Below are 20,440 nucleotides of genomic sequence, written 5' to 3'. Positions count from 1 at the left end.
GAGACAATCATTAAATAATTTTTAAACCAACATCTGGCTTTGCTGGTAAGTTATTTCATTCGAATCTAGGCTTAAAATGGAGATACTTTAATCTATGAGAGGAAATTGTAGTGCAGTGAGGGAATTGAGCCTTTTAAGTTGCAGATTTTGGCGAAAGCTATGGATAACTACTGAGTTGCCTCATCAACACTACCATTGCTGAGAATGCTTAGATATTGGCTAAGGCATCTATCACTGAAATATTAATATTTTAGCCTGAACAATTGGAAAGAGAATCCATTCCTTTGTCTTAAAACTGTTTCCATTTCTCTAGATGCTTGTCCACAATTGAGAGCTTCTGTAGTTATTTGGCATTTAGAAATATATAGAGAGAAGATATTTCCGCCCTTGGTAATTCAAAAAGGAAGCACAGAGTACCATTTAAAGGCCAAAAAAGCACTTAAATCACCCTTTGCACCCTCAACTTATCTCCCTTTAGTGAGTACAAAGGCTTTTACCACCACAACATTCAGGAAATTCATTAAGAGAAATAGAGAGGAACATCAAAGGGATATTTGTTAATCAACATGGGAGAACATAAAAGATTCGGCAAACAGGAATGGAGACACGAAAAGAATTCTTGTAACAATAACAGAGGAATTGTCAACTGGGCCATTAACCCTATCGGATAGGCTTAGGTTTTTTACACCTAAAATTGCATACAAGAGAACAAGTGGAGAAGAGAAAAGGAAACATATAGAAAGGGAAAGAACCATTGAAGCAGTCAAAGCCATGTTATCAGGATATGATCGCCCAGGTCATAAAATCAAATTGGCAATCCGTCTAGAGGTTGAAAGTGAGGTATTGTAATTAGCATTGAATGCCAACTTCATCAATACCTTATTTAGCAGAGATCTGTCTTAACAACATAGACTTGATATAAACTCCTATCGGTGGTACACATTGCACCTTACCCCAGGTGCAAGCGCTAGTAAATAATAGTGTGAACATTAGAATAAGTATGAAGATCATGCAGATGTTTTTGGAGCCAAACTAACTCTAGACATTGCTAAAATTTTCAAATACATAAAAACAGGATTAAATCACGAGTTCTATGATGGAATGATAGATTACTTGGTAAATCCCAGAACGTATTCATTAGCCTGAGTGAAATTCTATCCAATTATCCAGAATTGGTTTTCCAAAGTTGTTAATTTAAAATGGAGAAATAATGATTCTGCCAGCCAGGGTTGCCAAACGAATAGAATGGGAAACTGTAATGTCCCCACTTTGAAATAGAATTTTATAATAAAATTAAAATACAGAAAATTAAAATAAAATTAAAATAAAAATATAAAAGAATATAATTAAATATAACTAAAATTTAGTTAAGTTTAATGAATTGTCAAAAGGCATAAGATGAAAAGTTGTGACTTCCTTAAACATGAGATATAAAAGGGAGAAGAGAACTTCTTTTGAAAGGGGGGATAGTTTGGGTATCATAAGTGCAGATCTGTTTTAAATAAGTGCAGATCTGATTGTGAAAGGTTGTCTTCCTTTCAAAGGGCAGAAGTAATGAAGAGTTGCACTCTTTCAAAGGGTGCTAATAGTGAAAGGGTGTGTCTCTTGCCAAAGGGCATCCATAATGAAAAGGTGTGACCTCTAGATATAAAGGAAAGGAATCAAAAGCCTCCAGTGACATCACCATGGATCAGATCAGATCAAAACTGTTATTAAGTTACAGGCAGTAACATACTTGTTCTTGGTGGAATGCATGGGGATGTGCTTAATATGTATGCTTAATATATGAAGCCTGATAATGTTCTTATGCAGAATTTAATAGTAATATAGACTGCAATATGTATGACAGTCATAACTAAATATGCATTCATAGTACATAAAAGATTTATATAGTACAGAATAAGGATAATAGATTTATATATGATAATGATGTTAGCAAGATTTATAATAGCTTGATATACAAACATATATACTTGAAATAATATCAATAAGATTATATGTATATAAAGAACGAATTATAAATATTATGGATAAGATTATAAATAAAATACTTCGATTATTTATATGTGTGTATATGTCTTATCTCGTAATCAATCAAAAGAATGAATGGAGGAAGTAAGTTAGGGAATTGCAGTTTACCAGTTCTCCCAAGCTAAGTAGGCCACCTCAAGGGATGGAATTGTCATAGTGGGACGTTCCTGCCTCTTGATGGCCAAAAGGTGAGTTGTCATAGTGGGACACTGTGCACTCTTGGGCTTAGTTGGATTGAGCAGTTTACAGGTGCCCTCTTGAGGCTTTCCTACCAAACTAAACTATGATTGGTTACAGGTAGAAAGACATGTTTATCATTCTTTGTAAAATATGTGCTATTAATCCATGTTTATTCATCAATTCGTAAGTTTATTGAATGACTAGATTAAGCCACTCTCATAATTTAAAAAACGATAAACTATATTGTGGAATTACTAATTTAGGACAAATTCAGGTAATCCCTAGTTGGGAACATTACAAATGGTATCAGAGCTTTGATCTTGCCATCCTGTAGGGTAAAGGTGAATCAATAAATCAATATAGTCAATGAGAAGGAATCTAACAATACGTGTATGGTGTATTGACGTGTTTGCATATATCCAAGTCTATGCCTCATGTTTTCATGTGTATGCTCTGTGTCTGATAAGTTTCCAGCATGTTTATTTCATGTGTGTTTCCAAATCCATTTCATATTGGAATTCATTTTGAACACTCCATGATCATTGCTTGAGGACAAGCAATCTTGAGTGGGGCAAAGTGTAATGTCTCCACTTAGAAATAGAATTTAATAATAAATAATAATAAAATTAAAATACAAAAGAATAAAAATAAAATTAGAATTAAAATATAAAAGAATATAATCAAATATAACTAAAATTTAGTTAAGTTTAATGAATGGTCAAAAGGCATAAGATGAAAACTTGTGACTCCCTTAAACATGCGATATACAAGGGAGAAGAGAACTTCTTTTGAAAGGGGGGATAATTTGAGTATCATAAGTGCACATCTGATTGTGAAAGGTAGCATCCCTTTCAAAGGGCAGAAGTAATGAAGAGTTGCACTCTTTCAAAGGGTGCTAATAGCGAAAGGATGTGTCTCTTGCCGAAGGGCATCCATAATGAGGAGGTGTGACCTCTAGATATAAAGGAAAGGAATCAAAAACCTCCAGTGACATCACCATGGATCAGATCAGATCAGAACTGTTATCAAGTTACAGGCAGTAACATCCTTATTATTGGTGGTATGCATGGGGATGTGCTTAATATGTATGCTTAATATATGAAACCTGATAATGTTCTTATGCAGAATTTAGTAGTAAAATATTAATAAAGACTGCAATATGTATGAGAGTCATAATTAAATAAGCATTTATAGTACATAAAAGATTTATATAGATTTATATGGTACAGAATAAGGATAAAAGATTTATATATGATAATGAAGTTAGTAAGATTTATAATAGCTTGATATACAAACATATATACTTGAAATAATATCAATAAGATTATATATATATAAAGAACAAATTATAAATATTATGGATAAGATTATAAATAAAATACTTTGATTATTTATATACGTGTGTACTTCTTATCTCGTAATCATTCAAAGGAATGAATGGAGGAAGTAAGTTAGGGAAGTGCAGTTTACCGGTTCTCCCAAGCTAAGTAGGCCACCCCAAGGGATGGAATTGTCATAGTGGGACGTTCTTGCCTCTTGAGGGCCAAGAGATGAGTTGTCATACTGGAACGCTGTGCGCTCTTGGGCTTAGTTGGGTTGAGCAGTTTACAGGCGCCCTCTCGAGGCTTTCCTACCAAACTAAACTATGATTGGTTATAGGTAGAAAGACATGTTTATCATTCTTTGTAATATATGTGCTATTAATCCATGTATTTATTTGTCAATTTGTAAGTTTATTGAATGACTAGATTAAGTCACTCTCATAATTTGAAAAAATGATAAACTATATTGTGGAATTACTAATTTAGGACAAAATTCAGGTAATCCCTAGTTGGGGACATTATGGAAACAGTACAGCTTGAGAAGCACATCAAGATCTAGTTTATTTTCCAAGAGAATGGAGATGATATGGAAGAAATATTCTCACCTTTATTGAGACATTTTATCACTATATCATTTTCCTAATCAGTATTGAAAATGAAGCCCTCCCAACAAACAAAACTTCTCCAAGAGACACTATGTCCAAGTAATCAATGAATATGGCAATTTGCAAAAACTAAATAAAATATGATTGAGGCTGATTTTGGAAAAAGTGCATCAAGAGAATGATAAACTCTTGAATACCTTTCAATTGCAGCTGGAATTATGAAAATTGGATAAACAAGTGAAAAGTTACAAGCTTAGAGGTACAAAAGGGCAAAATTGACTTCAGTCAGCAATAAAGTTTACTTGCAGCAAAATTTGGCAAAATGACTCGCACCATTGCAAGGTACATGGATCCAACTTTCCGTCTAGGATGTTTGGTTCGGCCCTCTGGCACCCACGTACCGGTCTAGTCAGCACTGGGTCTTGGTTCAAGACCGGTTTGCTTGTGGGGTCCGGATAGGGTCTGTGAACATAGCGGCGGGTTCAAACCAGACGGACCAGGTTCGAACCCGATCTGGAGCGGGCGTATTATGATGGACCACACGCGAAACCAGCTGGAAAAGAGCTGGCAAACACAATTTTTTTTGCAAATTTAATAAAAATTTGACATCCACAACCCTAAAAAGTGGTTTTAAAATGAATTATGTTGGGTTTTATGTCTCATTTGGTGTGCAAATAGATTGTTTTCTCTTGAGTTCGAGCAAATAGGTTGTTGAGCAAAAGTTTGGTTGAGCAAGAGGGAGTTGGAAGATTGATTTGCGAAGCTTGATCGAGTGTTTGTGCTTCATTTTTACCCCTTTGCAAGCTTTGATTAGGTGAAAGAGGTAATTTTTTTTTCATTTTATTTTATTTTTGTTTTAGTTTTTTAAATTTTATCATTTCTCTTTAATTCATAATTGTCCAAAAGATCTACCTATTTTTTTTTTTCATTCTCTTGTTTTTATTTTGAATGTGTATAAAATTTCTTGCCATAGGAACTACAATGGCATCTACCTCTTCCTCCATAGGCAATAATAAACAACAACCAAATTTTGTCTCCTTTGTGAAGTATGTTAATATTATAAGACCCCTCCTAGGAGGTGGGGATTCCGTTGGAAATGTCAGGGTTGTGATACAGAAAGGAATACTTCATATTTTCAAGTGGCAGGTCATTTGTGTGGAATACTTGGAAGAGGAGTTAATAAATGCCCTGGAAAAAAAAGGCTCCTATACCAAATGACACAATATTAAAATATATCATGGAGCATGAAGAAGCAGAAGAGAGAGAAGCACATAGACAAAATATGCCCATTAAAAAAAAATCAAAGGGAATGCAGCCCCCATCTTCGAATATTGTGATAGAACACCACCCCTTTTAGAGTATCGTAGCTGAGCCTGACACTAAAACTCAAGCACCCATTCCAGGCAAAAAAAAGGGACCTTTGGAAACTTCATTTCAAAATGAGGGTCAAGACATTGCCGACCAAGATATAGCAAGATGTATATATGCAAATGGGTTGCATTTCAGTGTCGTTCGCTCCCCATATTGGAAGAAGATGTTGAAAAGTGTCAATGCAGCTCCAAAAGGGTATAAGGGCCCCCAGTTATGAGAAGATACGCAACACCTTGTTGGAAAGAGAGATCAAGGGGGTTGAGGATGCATTGAAGCCCATACGAGATTCTTGGATTGAGTAGGGGTATCCATTGTTTTAGATGGGTGAAAGATTCAAGAAATTGTCCCTTGATCAATGCCATAGCAGTGTCCTCTAAAGGGCCAATGTTTTTGAAATCTGTGGATTGAGAGGGGCAAGTAAAAGAGGGGCAATTTATTGCTGATATTCTCATCTCTGCCATTGAGATAGTGGGACCTAGAAACGTTGTTCAAGTCATTATGGACAAAGCAAAGAATTGTAGAGCTGCTGGTTTGTTGGTTGAAGAGCGATATCAGCATATCTTTTGGACACCTTGTGCAGTCCACTCACTCAATCTTATGCTACAAGTGATTAGGAATAAAACTGTGTGGATCAAAGAGGTGTATGTAGAGCCTGAGGACATCTAGATGTTCATCATAAACCACCACGTCTCAAGGAATTTTCAGGTTATTCTCAAATTTGGATCTATTGGAGGTAAATGAATTTGAAGTAGTAATTTAAATAAAGAAAATTCAATTTAGTATTTTACATTTTCTGATTTTCATAATTTGATTATGTAATGTGTATTCTTTTTACATGTTTGTCTCTATTTAATTGTTTTTTTTGTTTTAATTTCTATTATAGGTTGCTAAGACCCATTTTGCATCTAACTTAATCGTCTTGAGATGACTTGTGAAAGTGAAAGCGGCACTTTGCAATATGGCGATCAATAATAATTGGTCTATATGGAAGCAAAGTAGCATTGAGAGGGCAGCAAAAATTAGGCTAAGGATATTGGATGACTCATGGTGAGAAAATGTGGAGTATCTCCTACACTTCACCAAGCCCATTATGGGCTTGCTTCGCTACACTGACATGGATCGGCCTTGCATTGGAGAGGTGCATGATGGCATCGACTCAATGCTTGAGAAGATAAAGAAAACCACAAATGACAAATAGTACGACGCTGAGGAGACCTTCTTCAAACAATTGCAAGCAATTGTTGTAGAATGATGGAACAAGATGACCACTCTACATCTTCTTGCCTATACATTGAGACCAAAATATTATAGAGAACAATATCTTGATATGCCAGGAAGGCTTCCACCATATAGAGATTTAGAAGTGTCTGATGGGTACAAGGTAGCATTCCTTAGACTCTTTCTTGATGATGATATGCGAGATTTGATTTCAGACGAATTCATAGAGTTTGTGAATGCAAGAGGTCTAAATGTTGGCGCTCTTCGTCATTGATTTAAGAAGGATACTTAGATGAGTTTAGAAGTGTCTGATGGGTACAAGGCAACATTCCTTAGACTCCTTCCTAATGATGATATGCAAGATATGATTTCAGATGAGTTCATAGAGTTTGTGAATGCAAGAGGTCTAAGTATTGACGCTCTTCATCATTGATTTGAGAAGGATGCTCATAGTTGGTGGTACCTCCATGGCCAACGATTCCAACTGCTACAACCCCTCGCAACAAAAATTATATCACAAGTAAGTTTTATTTATAATTTTAATTTACTTTGTCTTCATAAGTTGCTAGTAATTTTATAACTTTAATAATTTGGTTTTAATTGTTTACTTTGTCTTGTTTTCATAGGTTGCTTGTTTATCTACATCAGAAAGAAATTGGAGCACATATTCTTTCATCTACTCAGTAAAGCACAATAGGTTGCAAACAAAAAGAGCGAAGAACTTAATATATGTGCATTCCAACTTGCATCTCCTTTCACACAAGCAGAATGAATACAAAGAAGGGGAGTCAAAGATGTGGGATATGAATGCAGAGCATACGGACTTGGATGCTTCCACTTCACAGCTTGCAGTTGCTGCATTGGAGGACTTGGGACAGTGAGAATGTTATTGGTGCAGCTGATCCCATTGGCCTTGGCAGTATTGGTGAATCAAGTTATGCCATTGAAGAAGAAGAAGAAGAATCTATTAGATGATTTAAACTTAGTATAAAGTTGCAATTGTTGCAAGTTGAATTTTGAAACAATGATACTTGAATTTGATATTATCATTTTAATATTTTGATGTTGAACTTGAAGTATATGGTGCTATGATGGTATGATCATGATGCTATAATTACAAGTTTATGGTGTTTTTGTTGTTTGTATGATATAATGTGACATTCTAATCTTAATTCACGCTTATACGCTGCGTCTATCTATCTATCTATATATATATATATATATATATATATTACATGTTTTGTACTAACAAACCCAAACGAACCCAGACCCCATTTCGAAATTTTGCCGTACCGACGAACTGGTTCTTCGAACCCAAACCAACAACTTAGTAGAAATATGAACACATAACAAGAATATAAAACAAAATTACAATATAACCCATGTGACATTGTCTTGTCACTCTTGCAACTAAGAGCAAGTTCAATTAGTTGTAAAAGCTAATGTCCAGGCTTTCCACCTTACTTTCTAGAATTAAGGGATCCAAGACCTTTGTGGAGCTTAAAATCCCTTGTTTGCGAGCCCTTATTTAATAACTTAGCCTTGGGCAGGGATTTGTGTAGCTTAGCTTCTTTGCTCCTTGTTGTGAGTTTTGTCGCAATGCCATCTCTACTAAATAAATCTTTCCATTTCTCCACAAAACTTAAGTTGCTTGAATTTTGGCCAAATCCATTTAGGAACAATGTACAAAGGCCTAAATATAATGGATGACCATTTTTCGAAGAACTAAGATCCACACAAAATTGAGTTACTTTTTGACAAATTCAATTTGATGGAGACTTTCTCTCCAAATACAATGCCATGCCAAGAAGATTATAATGGAGATAGATCATCCTCATTTTGTCTTATACTTTTTGTCCTTATTTAGTCATGATCGGGTGCCCTTTTATTTCTCTCTAATATCTATGTATTCTTCCTGTATTCTTTGTAATCCCCATTACTGACTACATTCTAAGTTTAAACCCAGAGTTAACAAGATGAAACGTTCAAATGTACAACACATTAAATGAGTGTATAGAGGGTACACAGAGGACATAGGCTAGAAACTATAGCTGTGATAAAACATAAAGCTTTTAAGTTTACAAAGTAAACAAGGAAAACCCTTTTGCACCAATGAAGATTGCCATACATGCAAAGGAGACATATACTCAGAGGAAGATAAGATACATATTTTAGACACAAATACCTTTTAAAGGACCAAGGAGAAAACATGAACAAATGAAAGTAAACTGTAAAATGGCTTGAGTTTTTAATATCAAATAGAAATAATCTCATATTAATGAGAAAATTTGATTTTATACAAGTTGAACCCCCAAGGTAAATTTTGGATATTATATTTTTGCAATCAATGCATTATTTATTTCTGTATTCCCTTATGTTTCAAGAAATGAATTATTTAATTTTCTTTAGGCATAGAGAAATAAGAGACAAACTGAAACCTCTGTACAGGCCCATCCCTTCTCCTTCTACTGTATTTCCAACTCCCTTTGATTACAGCAAATGGAAAAGCAAGGATAGGCTATAAAAAAATACGATAAGCAATTTGGCTATTTGAAGTTCCATTATGAAGAGTTGTCTTTGATATCAATAGTGTTTTGTAATTTTATGGAAGACTTAGTACAAAAATGCTTCTAAACTTCTTGAGCCATATTTGTCAGCAAATAACAAGTCCAACAAATAATAAAAACATTGATTGGTACCTAGGAAATTTTTAATCCGGCCCAAGCTGGTTAGACCACAAATGGGAAGCCTCATCCATTAAGGACCAACTCATTCAACACATCCACTAAATCAATATAATTAACTTTATTCAATTTAGAAGACACAGAAGTCCACAATGGAAGTCCAAGCATCACCACTTTGAATTTCACCTTAGATGTCATTATGGGAATTTCAACTTGGGTCTCCACAATGAGAACTTAATGCTTTCACCAATTGAGTTCAATCATTTTGACAAGAATTCCAACATGTTTTGAATGTGTAGCTAGGCAAATTGTTGTTTCCAAGAAAAATTTGTGTCCTATTGGGTGAAAATTTTGTACACCTGGGAAGATGTGCAAAATTATGGTTTCAGCCACAGTGTGTGAGTTAACTCTCCTAATTTAGGGAAGGCTCCCCCTTTTCTACTAACTAAATACTTAATCTAATTTAATCTAATTTGGGTGGGACAACAACCTTTCCTCTTTTTTTTTTCAGAAAAGATTACATTCTTTTCTCTTCCTAAAAAAGAAACAACAATTTTTAAATGATAATAACAGCAGCTTAAAGCAATTTCATTTCCTGAAAGCTAGCTTATCGGGTTTGCCTCCACACCCCCCTGGTTCGGGTCCAGTATGGTCCGGGTCCCTGGTTTGGGTTTGGTCTGACCTTGGTTCGACCAAGGTTCAAATTTCCCAGAGGGTGTTCGACCTAGTTCGAACCCGGGTGGACCAAGATCTAACCAGGTCAAACCGTCCGGCTGGGCGGCCCAAAATGGGTTTTTTTATGCAAAATTTAATTTTTTTTTTTAAATCCGCCATGTAAAAAGTCAATTTTATACCCTAAAAGTGACTTCTAAAACATAATCTTGGCTCATTTCTCCTCATTTGTGTTGCAAACAAAAGTTTTTTGACAGCAGGTTGAAGAAAGGGTGAACAAAGTTTGGCTTCCAAGATCAAATAAGAGGAGTTGAAGACTGATTTTTGAAGCTTCAACAAGTGTTGCAGCATCATTTCCATACATTTGCAAGCTCCCATTGGCTACAAGAGGTAGGTTTTTTAACATTTTTTTCCAACTATTTTTGTTTCACAAATTGTCAAACATGAAACATTAATTGTTTTTCATTATTTTTTCGAATATGTTTATGTTATTTCTTGCCATAGGAACTAGAATGGCATCTACCTCTTCCTCCGTTGGCAATGAACAAACAATTACAAAACAAAGAAATGATCTGAATTCTCCCTTATGGAAGTATGTTGACATTTTAAACCCACTTTCAGGAGGTGGGGGATTCCGTTGGAGATGCCAAGGATGTGGTATTGAACGTAATAGTTCATATTATCGGGTGGTAGGCCATTTGTGTGGAATAAAAGGAAGAGGCATCAAAAAATGTCCTGGAAAAGATGGTAAACCTATACCAGATGAGACAATGATGAAATATTTTAAGGAGCATGAGGAGGCAGAAGAGAAAGAAGCCCGTAGATTGAATCAAACCGCAACAAAGAAAACAAGGGGAATGCAAGACCCATCTGATCCCAATGTTGTAGTACAAGACCACCCCTTCTTTTCCACAAATGAACCACCCTTGACACGCAAAAGAACAAAGGGGCCTTTAGAAACTGCATTTCAAAATGAGAGTAGAGACATTGCTAACCAAGATATAGAAAGGTGCATTTGTGCAAATGGGTTGGCTTTCAATGTTGTTCGCTCCCCATATTGGAAGCAAATGATAAAAAGTGTTAATGAAGCTCCAAGGGGGTATAAGGGCCCAGGTTATGAGAAGGTACGTGGAACATTATTGGACAAAGAGGTTGTTGGCGGCAATATTGTACACGGAAATATAACTAGTTAATTAACTTGTAATTGTCTTGGTTAGTTGGCAACCGCAGGGTAGTAGTTGTGGTGCGACAGTTGGCGCTCGCACCCCCTCGATACCTTTAAATACTTCCGAATGTAACTTGCAACACACGAATTATGAATGGAATAACATATCTTATACTTGTCTGATATCGATGGCGTTCTTATTCTGCATTACGTACTTTATGCTTTAAGTTATTCACTCGAGAGGGTAAACATTTGGCGCTGTTGCCTAGACATACTCGGGAACGGAAGACGCGGATGGTGCACGGACACGAGGGGCCTACTCGTCGGTGAGATTAACCCAGAGGCCGACGACGCGCAGACAGAACAATCATCGTGGGACGCAGAGCGTGATGGCAAGAGGCAAAGGGGAAATTGAACCCTGTAATAATCCCGACACAATGATGAGATAAATTGTGGCTGAAAGGAAAAATAATATAAGTTTTTTTTTTGTACATGGCGTGTGCTTGCTATGTACGGAAGTGATTTATGCCCAATATATTAAATAAAGATAGAAATAAAAAAGCAGAAACGAACGAGTGGGAGGCCGCGCAGAGGGCCTTGATTCTGGAGCAGCAAGTAGAACGTAGACGGAGGCTGAGGCAACTTGCCGAAGGGTGGCCCGAGGGGAACCAAGGAGGTGTCATGGAGGGTGCAGAAGCCGACGGAAATTTCTACGTGTCACCAGAACACCGTAGGGTGCGGAGCCACGAAGAGTTTCTGGAGGAAACAAGGTTAAGGAGAGATCTAGTCAAAGAGACCCAGGATCGGTTCAGAAACTTATCCCTTACACCACAAAGTGAGGATCACCAAAGGGAGCCAGGAGTGGGCGCGGGTGACAACGAAGGGGAGGATAACCGTACGGTAGGTGCCACACTCGGCAGGCAAAACACCGTACCTCTAGTCACCCATGCAGGACACACCACCGACACCGGAGGGACCGGAGGGAGCGATGCAGGGGCCCAAACACAGCCACAACCACCTCCAGGAAGACGACCCCCATCGATGGGGAGTAAACAGAAACTGTCGAAGTTCAATGGCGACGGGAAGGAAGATCTCATCCGCCATTGTCAAACGTGCGAAACCATATGGTCAGCGAACGGTGTTACCCACCAAGACGAATGGGTAATACAATTCCCAGCAACCTTGAGAGGAGTGGCCATAGACTGGTACTCAAATATGGACAAGGCCAAAGTCGGCACATGGCCCGACTTGAAGAAGGAGTTTGCGATAGAGTTCCGCCTCCTGAGAGATGACAACGAAATAGTCGCCAAGATCTATGGAATGAAGCAGAACAAGAACGAGACTGTCCGAGCCTATAATCGGCGGCTGAAGGAACTATTGGGAAAAATGGAGAGTCAACCAGCAAATGGGTTGACAAAGCGATGGTTCGTGAAGGGACTAAAGCATTCCCTCCGAAAGAAGATGAAAATCGTTCCACCTACATCGTACGGAGACGCATACAATAGAGCGATGGATCTCGAGAGCGAGACCAAGACATCGAAGAAAAAGAAGAAGAAGGATAGCTCGTCCGAGGAGGATGACTCGTCACAGGAAAGCGACAGCGACAACGAGGCTGGCAAACGGGTGCAAGCGCTCCAGAAAGACATGGAGCGAATGAGGAGGGAATTCAAAACAATGAGAAGCACCGGTCGGACCGAAGGGGACATATGGTGCACTGAGTGCAAAGAGGAGGGGCACACAAAGGGCACTTGCCTGAAGAAAGCATTCTGCGAGATTTGCCAAGTGATGGGACACTCCATCAAGGAATGCCCATACAACACGAAAACCCGAAGTACGCAAATGAGCCAAGTGTTGTTCACGGAGCAGGCCACAACATCTGCACCAGCGGGTACGGCCCAGCAAACCAACACAACGGCATCATCTGGAGGTTACCGGGACAACAGACGCGGCGAAGGAAGGAATAGCAACAATAACAATAACGGAAGCCGTATCCAGTATGACGCCAAGGGCCGGCAAATTATCCAATGTAGGGCCTGTAATCAGTGGGGGCACTTCGCCCGTGATTGCACGAAGGAAGCCACCCCTCAGCACCTCTGTCGATGGTGTGGGCTAGGCGACCATGAGGACGCAAATTGCCCACAGGCAGGGGTTAATCTCCTCAACATTGAGAAGGCTGAGAAGACTGGTGAGAAAGAAATACTGGCGATCACCCGCGCCCAAACGAAAAAGGCGACTTATCCTGACCCCCGTACAGAGAAGGAGAGATTACGGGAGGCAAAGGCCAATATTGAACATGAGATGACAGCCGAACGACGGGACAACGAGGTGGCGAGTACATCATCCCGTACGGAAGCGGAAAATAACATCATTGGGCAAGTACTGCAGATGGAAGTACCTATAAGGGTAAAGGACCTTCTAGAAACAATGCCACAGTTAAGAACCGCCATTTTTAATTCCATACAAATCGTTGCGCAGGCACCTTTGCGTGCCACACGAGCGGAAGTTCCATTCAGCCCCTCGGCTGACCCAATGTTGTTGGCCTTAAATAGTGGTCGGCATCTTGCTGTAGTAGAGATGGGAATTCTCGGGGCTATCCTCAAAGACACCATCGTGGACGGAGGTTCGGGGGTGAATGTACTGCCCGAGGATACATGGAAGAAGCTGGGGAAGCCAACACTATGGCCACCCACGTTCAACTTGGTAGGTGCAAACCAACACGACATCAAGCCACTCGCCACCCTGATGGCCCAACCGGTCACCATCGGCACACAACCTTTCATACTAGATTTTGTGGTAATCCCACTCAAGAAGAAGGGGTACGACGCCATCTTAGGTAGAGGGTGGCTGGTTACAGCAAAGGTGAACCACGACTGGAAAAAGAACACCCTTTCTATGGAGAAAGGGGGGCGGAAGTACACCATTGATCTGAGGACCCAGGTTGTTGACGAGGAACTGGCATCATCTTCGGAATTGGAGGATGAAGGAAAAGGCGACCCGAGGGACGAAGGACGGGGCTGCAGGGAGCCCAACGACGAAGGGATTCTCAAACTAGGAGAGTGCTCCGAGGATGAGACAGGGTCATTGAACGGGCTCTTCCATTGGCAAATGGAGGATTACAAAATGTTCCAGAGCTACAGGCTCCAAGTAGAGGAACCAGAGAAAGCAACAGAGAAGGTGTACCTGCCGGAATACAGAGAATATTGGAAGGGAGACGCCCCAAACCTCGATGACGTAGATAATCCCAAGATTATTGGCAACGATTGGAACCCTGTGTGGAAGGCCACAGCCTTCAAAATCTTTATTATTCTTCTTCTTCTTATGTACGGGAAGGAGACCATGGTTGCCGTAGAATTTGTGGTTCCAGGTCTTCGGATGGCCATTGAAAATAGACTTGCCACCAACGGGTCCAAATTGAAACCCTACCACGCGAAGCGCGCATGGGACCCGAGAGGCTGGAGGGGGACCCGAGAGGATGGAAGGGGACTCGAGAGGCCGGGCAAGCGACTTGAGAGGCACGGGACCAACGCGGGAGACTCTTGGGCGAGGAAAAACGAGAAGGATGAAGGGCGATCCCAGAGACAGGGGACCCGAGCCAATGACTCTCTAGACAACTAAATTGGGAAATTGGAAAAAAAAAAACAACCGTACGGTCCGTACGAGACAAAAAAAAAAGAAGAAAGAAAAAAAGGAGGCGCACAATGGTGGGGGCCACCATACGGTGGAACCACCGAACAGTGGGACCATCGTGTGGTGGACCACCAATAGTGGAACCACCAATCGGTGGGACCATCGTGCGGTGGCAACACCGACGATGGAACCACCGTGCGGTGGACCACCGACGGTGGGACCACCGTGCGGTGGTAACACCGACGATGGTAACACCGACGGTGGAACCACAATGCGGTGGACCACCGACAGTGGGACCATCGTGCGGTGGTAACACCGATGGTGGACCACCGGCAGTGGACACGACCATGCGGTGGACATCACCGCCAATAGAGAAATAAAACACGCAACAGCCCCAAACGCACTTCGCCCAACAACGCAGCGCCCACGCAAGCACAGGGCAGGCACGGGAAGGTGGCTGCACAATTGGAGGTGTCAGTGCTGTTGTTGACCGTACGGGGAGGTTATATGGCTGGGGTGCCATCGGGGACATTACAGTGGACCAAAAAAAAAAAAAACGATGACGACGACCATATTGAAAAATTATTCGATGACATCTGGAGCCTGGACATTGAAAATATTGGAGTGTAGAAGAAGGGACCCCGCGAGGGGTGCTGCCCCTCAACCCCGCTGGGGGCACTGCCCCCAAACCCCAGTTTATTTTTGAGCTACAGTACACTTGTTGGAGTTGGGCGAAGGGCATTAGAGATGTCACAGTAAGTGTTGTGGTTGTCCGTACTGTGAGAAAGAAGCTTGCAGCTAAGCATTGGCAGGGAAGCCATAAGCCGTAGAGGGAGACGGATTTGGAGGTTGGGAACAAACAAAGTTTGAGGGAAGGCATTGCAGGTCCGCGCAGTTGTATGACACCGGGGAGTTATTCAGTTCATTTTTTAGCCTTTGGGGAGTGTGATGGAGGATTTGAGGTGTCTCCTAGCCTTTGTGCCAAAGGGTTGTGGCCACCTCCAGGTAGGAATGGTATGCTTGAGGAACTTGGAGTATGTCTCGGCTGGATGTGAGGTTGCCTTGGTGGATGCAGAGAGGGCTCGAGAGGAATTGGCCACCAGGTTGGAGGCAGTACTAGCGTGAGACATAGCTCAGCGTACCCAAGAGTTGGATGTCGCGAGGGCAGCGCGGGTTGCTATCGAGGACAATTTGGCTAGGGAGACAGTCTCATTTGAGTAGCAGTTGGTGGAGGCGGCGACTGAAAAGCATGTTTTGCAGACAAGTTTGGTTTAGGCATAGGAGGATTGTGATGTCAAAGGAAGCACTAATGGTGAAATCCGCATTTGAGCATCGGATGGTAGCAAAAAAGGGTTTTCGAGCGAGGACGCAGCAGGTGTATAAGTTCCGGGCTCGACTAGCATCAGTAGTTCTGTTTAATGTCATATCTATGTTATATTAAGTCGTCCGGAGACGACTTCTTTTCTTTTGGGGGGGATGATGTTGGCGGCAATATTGTACACGGAAATAAAACTAGTTAATTAAGTTGTAATTGTCTTGGTTAGTTGGCAACAGTGGGGTGGTAGTTGCGGTGCGACGGTTGGAGCTCGCACCCCCTCGGTACCTTTAAATACTTCCGAATGTAACTTGCAACACACGAATTATGGATGGAATAACATATCTTATACTTGTCTGATATCGATGGCGTTCTTATTCTGCATTACGTACTTTATGCTTTAAGTTATTCACCCGAGAGGGTAAACAGAGGTGAAGAGGGTTGAAGATGCATTGAAACCCATAAGGGATTCATGGGCCGAGACAAGTGTAACAATTGTTTCAGATGGGTGGAAAGATGCTAAAAATCGTCCATTGATCAATGTCATAGCGGTGTCCCCTAAAGGGGCAATGTTTTTGAAAGCTATGGATTGTGAGGGTCAAGTAAAAGATGGCCAATTTATTGCAGAAATTCTCATCTCCGCCATTGAGTCAGTGGGACCCCGCAATGTTGTCCAAGTCATAACGGACAATGCAAGAAATTGTAGAGCTGCTGATTTGTTGGTTGAGGAACGCCATGATCACATCTTTTAGACACCTTGTGCGGTCCATTCACTCAATCTTATGCTACAAAGGATTGGGACTAAAATAAAATGGATCAGAGATGTGTATGCAGAGGCCAAGGACATCCAAATGTTCATCACAAACCACCACATGTCTCAAGTGATTTTTAGATCCTTTTCGAATTTGGAGCTATTGAAGGTAAGTGAAATAGTAATTTAATTTTACATTTTCTGATTTTTTTAATTTCAATGTTCATAATATCATTGTGTATTCTTCTTTAAAGTTTGGCTTTATTTTTTAATCATTTTGGCATTAATTTGTGTTATAGGTTGCTGAGACCCGTTTTGCATCAAACACAATCGTCTTAAGATGACTTGTGAAAGTTAGAGTGGCCCTATGCAATATGGTGATCAACAACAATTGGACTGTATGGAAGCGCAGTAGCAGTGAGAGGGCAGAAAAAAATAGGGAGAGAATATTGAATGAGAAATGGTGGGATCTTGTTACATATCTCCTAAGTATCACTGAGCCCATTATAAGTATGATTCGCTATACCGACATGGATAGGCCTTGTTTGCCCTCTCGGGTGACTAGCTTACAACATATAGATAAAACACGTAATGCAGAATAATAATACCATAGATATCAGATAAAATATAAGAGATGTTATTCCATTCATAATCGTGTCTTACAAGTTACCTTCTAAGGTATATAAAGGTACCGAGGGGGTGCGAGGCCCAACCGTCACACCCGTAACTACCATCCCTCGATTACCGAACTAACAAAGACAATTACAACTTAATTAACTAGTTTTATTCGTGGACAATATTGTCGCCAACATCATCCCCCAAAAAAGAAAAGTCGTCTCCAAGCGACTTACAACAAAATGGAGAATACATGGTGACTACAAAACCCAAAATCAAAAGCTAAGGGGGTGCAGGGGGCGCCCCTGAGGAAGAAGGCGCCGGTGGTGGTGTAGCGGTGGATGCCAATTGCCCATGGAGTTCGTACACTTGCTCCGTCCTCCACTTCAGGTCCCGTTTCGCCACCATCTGCCGCTCCATGGCAGTCTTTACCATAGAGGCTGCCTCCAACACCTCCTTATCCTTCTTGTCCATGCTCTCCAATGCACTGACCAATCAAGTCTCCAACTGCGCTCTAGATGCCCTTTCCTCTTCCAGTTGTATCAGCAAGACAGACTTCTTTGCTACTAAAGTGTCCATTGCTGTCTGACTCTGTGCCACGGTAGCCTCCAGCTCGCGAAACCTAGCAGTCAACTCCCCCCGAGCTGTCATTGCTGCTACGCGCAAGGCCTCAACTGTGGATGTCGTCTGTTGTGTCCTCCGAAGCTCAAGATAACCTTCGTGGAAGGCCTACTCCACCTCTCTCAACAACGACTGCATCCAGGTCTCGCCAACCCCCTTAGTGAGGCGCCAAGCCTCCAGCATCGCCAGGTTCTCTGTCTCAAGCCACCCGGCACACTCAAAACACCTCTCAAACTCCTCTCTGCATCCGGTGCAGACAAAGGTCAACAACCTCTCTATCTACTCAACCATGGCGACATCCGCCTGGAGTGTGGCAAATGACACAAGCCGCTGTGCTCCCAGAGTCATCTCGGCAATTAACTGCTCCAACTCTCCTGTACCTTGCTGTACTCCCACAGGCACCCCCTCCTCTCTCTAAGGACTGGTTACTACATCTGCAGGGGGTGACGCAGCCCTCTGAAGCGCCCTACTACTCGGAGAACTCCCCTCGAGATCAATGATATCCAAGGAATGCATGGCCCTACCTAGAGATAGAGCGGCCTCCCCCACCGATGCCACGGGTGCAAGCTGGTAACGACTCAACCAGGCACTGAGGTCATCATGGAGAGTGCTTGCTTCCATCATTGCTTCCTGATTATAACCTGGCACATCCGGCACTTCATGCACAACCTGCTCCGTGGGAGCCCTTGCACTCACCGAGATACCCGGCCCATCCTGAATGGTCGCCACTCCAGAGTCTATCCCTACTATGGGTGGTGTCATAGCTATCGTCACACGAGGCTGCCCAAAGCTAGGTACTAGCACCGTGGTGACTATGCTGACCGTCCCGAATGACCGCGGCACCGCCAACTGACAAGTCTGCAGTAGGCGGGCTGGTGTAAAGTGGACCTGTTGCGATGCTAAAACGGACCCTTCTACACTTGCCGATTCCACTACCTCTTCTTCAGGCAATTGGTCACTCCCTCTTCCGGCCAACCGAAAGCTCCCTCCGCTCACCTGGGAGGTATCTGCAAATTCCTCCCTGCCGCTATTAGCATCTTCCTCTGCGTCGGACTCTTCTGTGTCGGACTCTATTTCTGACATGGTGGGCTTCTTCCTTTTTGTGCCGAGTCGTGCCTCCACGCCATGTGCCAAGACGTTCAAGTGCGACCAATAGAATATGGGCGGCTGGTCCGGTTCAACAAGACCTTGTGGCTCCAATGGCTGTGAGCCTGGGGTGATCTGTGTGTGGACTACATCGAGGAATAACCCAATGGCATGATGCGGCATGCAAAATTTCTTGTAATGTAGTGTCATGGACTCGTGCATCCTATCCGCCAACAGTGATGCCCAATCATACACCACCCCGTTGTGCATCCCATTCATCAACACTATCTGTGCGATAGCTATGTCAGACGTGTGGATGGCACCTGTGAGGCGACTCTTCACCACGAGCAACAGGTAGTGCCATACTCCCTTGACCAAAAATGTTTTCTTTACCCCCCTACTCTTGCCTGCACTTTTGAGACTATCTTTTTCTCCCTGGGTGAGGTTATCGCACAACATCAACTGGAGCAATGTGGCATGGTTTTTTGGAGTGATTTTCTATAAGTGTATTTTTTTCCCTTTCAACCCCGGTATGCCAAACACCCTACTGAACTCACTTATCGTGAAAGAAATGGTTATCCGCTGGTGCTGATAGTCAAATACAGACTGGTGGTTGTGTCTATCATAACTGCCAATCATGGCACGCAAAACCACCTCAAAATTCGGTGCCAAATGTTTGCCCTCTCAGGTGACAAGCTTAAAACATACAGATAAAACACGTAATGCAGAATAATAATGCCATAGATATCAGATAAAATATAAGAGATGTTATTCCATTCATAATCGTGTCTTACAAGTTACCTTCTAAGGTATATAAAGGTACCGAGGGGGTGCGACGGTTGGAGGGGGTGCGAGGGCCAACCGTCGCACCCATAACTACCATCCCTCGGTTACCGAACTAACAAAGACAATTACAACTTAATTAACTAGTTTTATACGTGGACAATATTGCCACCAATAGGCCTTGCATTGGTGAGATTTATGATGGCATTGACTCAATGATTGAAAAAATAAAGTTCACTATAAATGCAAAAAAGAATGACCCCAAGGAGAAATTCTTCAAAGAAGTGGAAGCAATTATTGTAGAAAGGTGGAATAAGATGACCACTCCTTTGCATCTTCTTGCCTATGCCTTGACACCAAAGTATTATAGCAATCAGTTTCTTGATAAACCAAG

At 41.5% G+C, this 20,440-nt stretch overlaps 1 protein-coding gene across 3 annotated transcripts in view; it reads right to left on the bottom strand.

Annotated features, from left to right (window-relative positions):
- Window positions 1-20,440, bottom strand: part of LOC131070921 (probable protein NAP1) — a 258,974-nt gene that overhangs the window by 7,460 nt on the left and 231,074 nt on the right. The gene's annotated exons all lie outside the window — the stretch shown is intronic.

Source organism: Cryptomeria japonica, chromosome 1 (genome assembly GCF_030272615.1).
Source record: "Cryptomeria japonica chromosome 1, Sugi_1.0, whole genome shotgun sequence".
Classification (NCBI taxonomy): domain Eukaryota; kingdom Viridiplantae; phylum Streptophyta; class Pinopsida; order Cupressales; family Cupressaceae; genus Cryptomeria; species Cryptomeria japonica.
This window is presented reverse-complemented; position numbering and strand designations above follow the sequence as displayed.